The sequence below is a fragment of the Amblyomma mixtum genome, chromosome 5, assembly GCF_055824585.1.
Source record: "Amblyomma mixtum isolate Tamu chromosome 5, ASM5582458v1, whole genome shotgun sequence".
NCBI lineage: Eukaryota > Metazoa > Arthropoda > Arachnida > Ixodida > Ixodidae > Amblyomma > Amblyomma mixtum.
This window is the reverse complement of record NC_143016.1, coordinates 177,160,501-177,170,556: the sequence shown is the minus strand read 5'-3', so window position 1 is coordinate 177,170,556 and position 10,056 is coordinate 177,160,501. Positions and strand designations below refer to the sequence as shown.

General features: G+C 51.9%; 1 pseudogene; it reads left to right on the top strand.

Annotated features, from left to right (window-relative positions):
• The first annotated feature begins 221 nt into the window (after positions 1–221).
• On the top strand, positions 222–8,202 carry LOC149344829 (uncharacterized; annotated as a pseudogene).
• The last annotated feature ends 1,854 nt before the right edge of the window (positions 8,203–10,056 follow it).

The window sequence follows — 10,056 nt, the reverse complement described above, 5'->3', positions numbered from 1 at the left end:
TTAAACTTATAGTTTTTCAGCGAAACGGCACATGGCGAAAGAAAAGAAGCAGGAAGAGAAGAAGGACGAACACAGCGCTGCGTTCGTCCTTCTTCTCTTCCTGCTTCTTTTCTTAGGCCGTGTGCCGTTGCGCTGAAAAACTATGAGTTTAAATCACATTGGCGACGAGGATGCTGTGAACGTACTCCCCAGCCCCGCTGCACCATCGGGATTCTCCCACCATGAGCTTCAACGGTCTTGCTCCGCCACCGTTTTTAATTCCGACGGCCGGCCGTCCGTCACTGCCATCCCACGAAACACAAAAAGCGCTAATAGACATCTAAAAAAAGTCTCGGAAAAAAAAGCTTGACATCTAGAAGAAGTTTCATCTTTAGATTTTTAGACTTACACGTTTGCTAGCCCCCTATTAGCTCTGATAACCCTACGCTTGTATACGGCTAGAAAACTTCTGAGGTAGAGCTTTTATAGAATTTTTTAGACGTTCCTTTTTTTGTGAAATGGGTGCCTGTATTATTTTACGCATTTCAAGACTGATTTTAGTGCTGCCTTTAAACCCTCTAAAGCTTTAAAAATGTTATATATTTTTCTGGTATACACCACTGAAAAATGAACTAAAACCTGATGTGGAATGACCCGACAATGAGGCCACATTACAAGGGATGTATGGCTGTAGTAATGAGCCATAAATGCATGTGCTAGCACACTTTTCAGTCACTGCGTTACTCTTTATTGAATCCAGTGCATACACCCACACAAAAAAGGAAGAAGACCAGGAAATTAATGCTAGAAGCCACGGACGAGGAAGCTTCACTGGGGCTGACATTAAAACGGTAAGCACTTGGATGGCGGGAAAGTGTCGAGCAGTAACCAATTGCTAAATCAAAAATTCATTCGGCCCCAGGCCTTGTTCACAACGGATGCGTTGATGAATCAAGTTGCTGTGATGTGGATGGCAGTGAATAGGTCGCTAGGTGTTCCAAAAATCGCTTTTCTTGCAAGGAGGATGCCAACTAGACGGTAACAAGGAGAAGTCAAATCTAGCTCTGTTCAGCAGCCTGCAGAAGTGAAAAATATTAGAGTAACCAAAAGCACAGTCAGTCAGGTGCATGTATAATGGCCAATGAGGAGTCGGAAGCAAATAAGACCAGGAAATGGCAAGGAGTGACAGCACAGGCAATAAAATAAGCTAACTAAAAACATATATGCATATGATGTCATTGCAAGCGGCATTTCAGCAGAGTGCTACGGCTCACCATAAAATCAAGAAGTCAATCACAGTGGAGGCCTTTAACAGAAGCAAAATTCAAACAGCGTGCATGGACACTGAAAGCCAAGCAGTCAATAGCAAGTGCACTGGCTTACTGTGATGCACACTGTACTCACAGAACCTCCTCAGCTGCATCTTGCAAACAGGCTTTCTCTTACCTCCAAGATGTGGCTGAATCAAAAGTGGTTGATGGTGGACATCTTGCACCGTCGCACGAAAACATAGCACAGCTGCTGTCCTGGTAATACCTGCATCACTTCAATATACACCAGAGATGTATTAAACCTTGGACCTTACCTTGACAGCCACACAGGGGCACATCTGAAAGATAAGACAAATAAAAGTGCGTGTGTATAAAGTTCCTAACACTGCATTGCCAAACAAGCTTTTTCTAATCTGTACGATGAAGCTCAAACAGCGGGCAAGAGATTACTTAGACCACTGCACAAGAAGCATTTGTCCAGATTCCCACCTCAGAACTGAAACAATCTCCAAGCCAAATCTTCTGAACAACCAAGTACAAGGTGCTGCGATTAATTTGCGTGAAACTAGACCAGGTCCTTGCTCCTCCGGCCAACAGTTGGGGTTCTAAAGAACAAACAAATAATGGGGCTTGGGGAATGAACATTAACATTAGACCTATACAAGAAATCATGAAGTGAAAGAAAAGGTGTCAGCTGCAAAGCGAGCTTACCAAAACTTGAGAGGTTGAGCAGGCAAGGAGATCCTTTGAAAACCCCTGTTGAACAGCCTGCACCCAAAACGAAATGTACACAGTGAAGCAGGGACAACGCCAGCTGTGCACGGTGCAATGGGTTTCCAAAAAATAAAAGCTGCCATGTCTGTAAAGAGCCGTAGTACTTCACCGCACTGTCAAACAGCCTGCACACATACAGAGCAGCACCACTGAGTAAACTACCTTTGTGCCGGGGCTCTCAATCGTAATGAAATAAAAGCTTGACGCAATTAAGATAACCAAAGCCTTTTTAACGCGAGTTTCATTGACAGCAATCACAGCAAGGAGAATTAGAGCACACAGGTGGCCAGATGAGAGTGCTTGGCAAGAATAAAAGCCTACCAGAATGCAATAGAGCACAGACTTTAATCAATGTATAGGAAAAAATTCGCGCCTTATCAACGTACGCTTAAACAAAGCTGGTTGGTTTGAAGCTTTGTCACGTTCACCTTGTCACGGCCTTGGTAAAGAAAACAACTCGCATGCGAGAGCAGCTTAGCTGTATCCACTTAACAAAAGCTCAAATATATTGCTACGGACGCTGGGAGGACGACGAAGTGGTTTTGTTAAGAAGACGACGCTGAGGTGCGAGCTTGTGTGCTGTGAGACTACTCCAAGCCGTCGGTCCCTTGCGTAGCAGATTACCTCTGCTGTTTCTATTGCTGCTTCTAGCCGCCACGTATCATTTGGTGGAGGCTGCTAAATTCGATCCCCGACCTCAAGCTGGCTCCCCGCCGTGGCCGCCGTCTCGCCACCATGTCTAACGAGTCCGAGCCATCTCCCTCTCCGTCAACACCGCCAGCGGTCGTCGTCGCCCACCACCGCTAACCGGGCACGTTCTGCGGTACCGACGACGTTGATGTGGACGACTGGCTGGCCCTTTACGAACGCGTCAGCACGCACAACAGGTGGGATCCAACGCTGATGCTCGCTAATGTCATATTTTATCTGACCGGCACCGCGAGAGTGTGGTTCGAAACCCACGAAGAGGACTTGACCTCATGGGACATCTGTAAACAGAAGCTCCGCGACCTCTTCGGAAAACCCATCGGCCGCCAACTCGCCGCCAAGAAGGCCCTCGCGCCACACGCCCAAACTTCCTCCGAGCCATACATAGCGTACATACAAGACGTCCTCGCCTTGTGCCGTAAAGTGGATAAAGACATGTCCGAGGCAGATCGAGTTGGCCACATACTGAAAGGCATTGCCGACGATGCCTTTAACCTGCTTCTATGCAATGACTGTTCCACGGTCGCCTCTGTTCTTGAGGTGTGCCGGCGTTTCGAGCAAGTCAAACACCGGCGCATTTCTCACCGTTTTGACCGGCTGCCGAACACTGCTGCTAGCTCCTCGTGTGAAGATCTGCCAACATTGCGGCAGCCTTCCGACCCGGCTAACTTAACCCGTATCGTGCGCCGCGAACTGGAGGCGATGACGCCCGCTGTTTTTTCCTTGCCACTGCCGGACAACACCTTGGCCCTCATCCAAGCCGTCGTTCGACAGGAGGTTGCGAACATGGCCGTCCCTTCTCGCGTCGTGGACAACGCCCATGCCAGCCCGGACCCTCCAGTGATCGCAGCTGCCACTTACAGTCGCAGCTTCTCGCCTCGGTACCGATATCGCAATCCAGCCGAATGGCGTACCTCTGATGACAGGCCGATCTGTTTTACCTGCTCTCGCGTCGGACACATCTCCCGTCACTGCCGCAGCCGTTGGTCCCCGCCACCTCGCCCCTACTCCTTCGTCGATCGCCGCAACGGCTACGGCCCGCGCCGCTTCACCCCACGTCCCGATCCGCTTCGGCCGCCGACAGCTCAAGGTCCTTGGCCGCTTGGTCGATTCTGCTGGGATCCAACCCGACCCCGACGAAGTCCGCGCCGTGCGTTCATTTCCCACTCCGCGCTCCTCCGGTGATGTGCGCAGCTTTCTCGGCCTATGTTCCTATTTCCGCCGGTTCATCCAGAACTTTGCGGAAATAGCCCGACCTCTTACCACGCTCCTCAAGAAGGACATCCCGTTCTCTTGGGGACCCCCCCAAGCTGACGCCTTCAGAGCCCTTATCAATGCCCTCACTGCTCCGCCTGTGTTGGCTCACTTTGATCCTTCAGCCCCTACGGAACTTCGGACCGATGCGAGCGGCCATGGCATTGGTGCCCTACTTGCTCAGCGGCAACGCAACAAGCTTCGCGTTATTGCGTACGCCAGCCGTCTCCTTTCTGTGTCAGAGCGCAACTATTCTATCACCGAGCGGGAATGCCTCGCCCTGGTTTGGGCTATTGCAAATTTCCGCCCTTACTTGTTTGGGCACCCTTTCTCTGTTATCACGGATCATCACGCCTTATGCTGGCTTTCTTCGCTCAAAGACCCTACAGGCCGGCTGGGGCGCTGGGCTCTTGGCCTTCAAGAGTACACATTTTATGTCGTCCACAAGTCCGGCCGCTTGCACCAGGACGCGGATTGCTTGTCCCGTTACCCTGTCGATGCGCCTTCCTCCAACGAATGCGAGGCTGACGCCTGCGTCTTATCCATCTCGGCCTTCCGCAACATTGCGCAAGAACAGCGCTTGGATTCTTCGCTACGTTCCCTCATCGACCGCCTCACTGCCAACCGCTGTGATGCGTCTTGCCCCGTTTGTGTTCCATGAGAACGTCCTCTACCGGCGCAATATGCGGCCTGACGGCGCTGACCTCTTGCTCGTGGTCCCGCAACACCTGCGCCGCAGCGTCCTTGAGCAGCTTCATGACGTTCCCACGGCCGGTCATCTTGGAGTCTCCCGCACCTACGACAGCATGCGCCGCCGCTTCTTTTGGCCCGGTCTATACCGTTCTGTCCGCCGTTATGTGGCCGCTTGCGAGCTGTGCCAACGACGGAAGACGCCCTCGGTTCTCCCTCCCGGACACCTTCAGCCGATTCCCATCCCCGAAGACCCGTTTTCCCGTGTCGGCCTCGACCTGCTCGGCCCTTTTCCGGTGTCTGCTATGGGAAACAAATGGATCGCGGTCGCGACGGACTACTCCACGCGCTATGCTATTACGCGAGCGATCCCAACCAGCTGCGCAACTGATGTCGCTGACTTTCTCCTGCACGACGTCATACTCCACCACGGTGCTCCCCGTCACCTGCTCACCGATCGCGGCCGCTGCTTTCTTTCCAAAGTGGTCGCCGAACTGCTCCGCTTCTGCTCCGTCCGTCATCAATTCGCCACGGCCTACCATCCGCAGACGAACGGGCTCACTGAGCGTCTGAACCGTACCCTCACCAACATGATTTCCATGTACGTCTCCGACCATCACCGCGACTGGGATATTAGCCTCCCATTTGTTACATTCGCCTACAATTCTACGCGTCACGATACAGCCGGTTTCTCCCCTTTTTATCTTCTCTTTGGCCGCGATCCTTTGCTGCCCTTCGACAGTGTGCTGCCCGCCACCGCCTCCACGAGTCCTTACGCTCGGGACGCCATCGCTCGCGCCGACGCTGCCCGTCTTGTCGCCCGCCAGCGGCTGTCAGCCTCCCAAGTCAACCAGAAACGACGTCATGACTGTCGCCGTCGTGAAGTCACCTACTCTCCTGGCTCTCCTGTTTTACTCTGGGTCCCTTCCCGCCGTGTGGGCCTTTGTGAAAAACTGCTTCCCCGATATACAGGCCCTTATCGGGTCGTACGTCCGGTAACCGCGGTGACGTACGAGATCACCCCGCTACATCCGCCATCCCCGGCCGCTGCTCCCCGCACCGACATCGTCCATGTGTCCAGCCTCAAACCTTACAACTCGCCGTCTAGCTGGCCTGTGTAGTGCGCACCGGGACGGTGCTTTTGCCGCGAGGGGGGTCATGCTATGGACGCTGGGAGGACGACGAAGTGGTTTTGTTAAGAAGACGACGCTGAGGTGCGAGCTTGTGTGCTGTGAGACTACTCCAAGCCGTCGGTCCCTTGCGTAGCAGATTACCTCTGCTGTTTCTATTGCTGCTTCTAGCCGCCACGTATCAATATGCAAATGCCCTGTTTTAATACATCCAACGCTGCACTTTGGTATGTAAAACATTGGCTGATGCTGTTTTGTGATTTGTAAACCAAAGGAGTGACACACTAGCCGACCATTCAATCAGGCGCGTGAGTGGCTTAGCTAAAGCAAGGCCGACACTTTCACCACAGAACAGAAATGGAAGGTTACTTACTTTTTCGGAAAACGAGGCTCACATCTCAGTGCAACACTGGTAGTAATCGATACCGCAGAAAAAGGGGAAACTGCAAACTGCAGCGGCGTGAAGTGCCAACCAGCGCGGAAAAAAGTGCGCAGCGAAACATACAACGTACCATGGAGGGCCGCCGCGGTGGCTCAGTGGTTATAGTGCTCGGCTGCTGACCCGAAAGACGCGGGTTCGATCCCGGCCGCGGCGGTTGAATTTCTTTGGAGGAGAAATTCCAGAGGCCCGTGTACTGTGCGATGTCAGTGCACGTTAAAGAACCCCAGGTGGTCGAAATTTCCGGAGCCCTCCACTACGGCGTCTCTCATCGCCTTAGTCACTTTGGGACATTAAACCCCATAAACCATAAACCGTACCATGGAGGAAGGAAAGCAACTTACGCAGCATCCACTTCGCGCGCGTAGCTATCGCTAGCTTCTGCAACGCGAAATGGCCAAATGAAGTACTAAATTTCTAAACGTAAAAATAAACAATTAATCAAAGAACAAAAAAAAATTAAATCTAATACTTTCATGTAAAACTAAGCACTTGCAGCTTGCACTAAGATTTATTTCTGCTTGAAACGGCTAAAACCAATTTGGCAAACTAGCCTGCATCGCCATCGTGCGGAGCGACATCAAGCAGCAAGCTGCGGCGTGACTCAAGAAAGATTGTTGCCTCCAAGATCCGTCGACACGAAACGATAGCGCGCGGGTGATCTGCGCGCGAGCGAGCTCGGCGAAGGCGGCGGGAAGGTGGTGAAGGCAGCGTACGCGACGCCTGTCAATCTGCGTGCTGCCGCCAGCTAGCCGAGGTGTAACCGAGGCGTTCGCAACATGAAGCAAATTTTTTTCACTCGCGTAAGTACCCTCGGCTTTCAGGGCCAGTATATGTTACCTAAATCCAGCCTTACGAGTGACGGGTTAGCTGCGCTCGATGTGGAACGTGATTCGGGCTCCGTAGGAGAAAACGAGCTTTCAGTGTTCGAATACAAAGAGCGGTCTTTGCACCGCCGCGCCTGCTCTTCGAAACGTCCAGCATGAGAGCCATCTAATTTATGTGCCGTGATTTACAGCATGTTTAATCTACGGCGGCAACTCTCTGCTGATTGCTAGGCGCGTCTCCTTGAAGTGGTCTCAAGTTCCACGTGGTAGAAACAAGTCTAGAAAACATCTGACTACAGATGTTTCACAGAAGTTTCACAGCAAACGTCTAACAGGAGATGTTTAAGAGACGTCGCAGAGGAAACTTCTTGTCGACATCTATGAGACGTTTGAACGCAGCGCAAGACGTTTGTAGTCATTTGGAGCTGTTCCGAGACGTTTGTAAGACGTTTTGTGTTTCGTGGGATGGGAGCAGAGGGAGCCGATGTTTAACGTGTACCTGCTGGCATCCGGAGCCGCCACAATCAAGCCGGAGCAACGCAAGGCTATTATTTTGCATTGTTTGGGGGCGGAGGGCAAGCATGTTGATCAGACGCTACATGCAAAGACCAGCGCCGCAGCACAGGCAGCGACAAGTCCGGTAACAACCACAGCACCCGCAGCCGCAGCCCTCGCCGATAACAAGTCGGTCGTGGCCCCTCCTGACGAATACCACTCTCTACTCGCCGCATTACGGCGCCAGTATTCGACGTCGTGCAACGTTATCGTCGAGCGTCATCGTTTTCACCGCCGCAGACAAAACACAGGCGATTCCGTTCATGGCATCGTTGCCGCTCTACGGGAGCTAGCGTCACATTGTTTTTTCGCTGCTCAAGATGAGGCTCTGCGGGATTAGTTCGTTGCCGGCATAGCTTACAATCACGTACGTGAGCGGTTACTGCTCGAGGGTTCGACACTGTCATTCCTGGATTTAGTTCGAATTGCACTTCATTTTGAGCGGGCGGCTGGAGAGCTAAAGGAGCTTTCTGCTTCGGCCGAGGCAATTTCTTTGCGGCTGCGTCGTAAACCATCCTCGCATCTTTCGTAAAAAAGAAATGCACAGCCGGCAGCCCCCTTTCAGCAGAATTTAACGAGGAGCGCGGGCGGCTCGCGTACGTGGCAGCGGAACCGCCCCCCTGAGCGGAACCGAGAACGGAGTAGCCGCTCCGGTTCACATTGTTTCCGATGCGGCTTGCTGGACCACTTCGCATCAGCGCCGCAGTGCCCAGGGCATGGCAAGACCTGTTCGTTTTGCGGTCACAAGGGCCATTTTCAAAAATTATGCAACCGCAAACGAACTGAAATGCAAGGCCGAGTCCGTAAAGTTGAATTTCATGAAGATGCTTTGTCATCTAGCAGTGCTGAGCAAGTTTTGACGGTGCAACGTTCCGCGCCTAACGGAATTCATATTCAAGTGCAAGTCGCGAACGTCACTTTGACATTCCTTGTCGATTCAGGGTCGTCTGTTTCAATCCTGTCGAAGCAAGAATTCAGTCGGTATTTTCATAGCGTTCCGCTCCTGCCTGCTCCGCATGTCACTCCGCATGTCACTCTCAACGGCCGATTTGCGTGCTAGGTTGTTTCCAGGAAGACGTTCGGTTTAAAGGCCACACAGCGTCACTACGACTTTATATTGTTCACCAAGGAACTTGTCTGATCGGTCTTGACGGCATTCAAGCCTTCAATCTTCGCATTGAGGGCTCTGCCCGTAAATGCTTACACAAGTCCGTTGCTCCGCTGCCGTCTGTCAAAGACCCGCTATCCCGTTCAAGGTTCTTCCGCCAGCCTTAGCACAACAGTTCAGTTCGCTTTTCAGTCCCGAGTTGGGACTTGCCAAGTGGTTCACACATCGCATCAAGACGGGCAAGGCGTGCAGCCTGTAGCTTCCCAGCTTCGCCGTCTGCCATATTCTCTCCGGTCACCAATATCAAATGAGCTTCAGAGGTTTCTCAGCCTTGACGTCATCGAGCGCATTGATGCTTCTGAGTGGGTGTACCCCATTGTTGTTGTTGACAGGAAAGATGACAGCATCAGGATATGTGTAGACCTTCGAGAGCCAAACAAAGCTATTGTTCCCGACTGTTTCCCATTGCCCCATACAGAGAAGTTGTTTCATGCTTTGGTACGCGCTGCACACTTCTGAAAACTTGACTTGGCGTCCGCTACCATCAGGTTCTCTTGAACCCTGACCCCAGGGATCTGACAGCTTTCATCACTCATGACGGGCTTTTCCGTTTCAAAAGAGTTTGCTTTGGGTTGGCTTATGCCCGAGCGGCATTTCAGAAGACGATGTCGACAACCTCGACAACTGCGCTGGAGTGTTGTTCTACGTTGATAATGTGATCATTTTTGGCAAGACCACAGAAGAACACCTTTCCAACTTGAAGACCGTGCTGCAAATGATCAAGAACGCAGGTCTGAAACTGAGCAACAAATGCCTCTTTGACGTTCCAGAACTTGCGCTTCTAGGGCATAATGTCACTGCAGGTGATATCTCGCCACTTGCAGAGAAAGTAGATTCCATAGTTCACACACCAGTGCCAACTGATGTTGCCGCCCTCCGTTAGTTCCTGGGTCTCGTAGAATACTACTCCAAGTTTCTTCCACACTTGGCACAAGTAGTATCTAGCCATACGAATCTTGCTTAGCAAAAATGAGCCGTTCATCTGGTCAGCCCAACCAGACAACAGTTTCAGGAGGGTTAAGGAAATGCTATCGTCGAGTACAGTCCTCCAGATGTTCAATCCTTCACTTCCAGACATTGTGTTGACCGACGCGTCCGACTGTGGACTGAGAGCAGTTCTGCAGCAACAAAGTGGCCACGAGCTCCGCACAGTTGCTTTCGCATCTCGTACACTGTCGCCTGTGGAGAGGAAATATTCAGTCGGTGAACGAGAAGCACTTGCATGTGTTCGGGCATGTGAGTGATGGCACACTTACTTTTG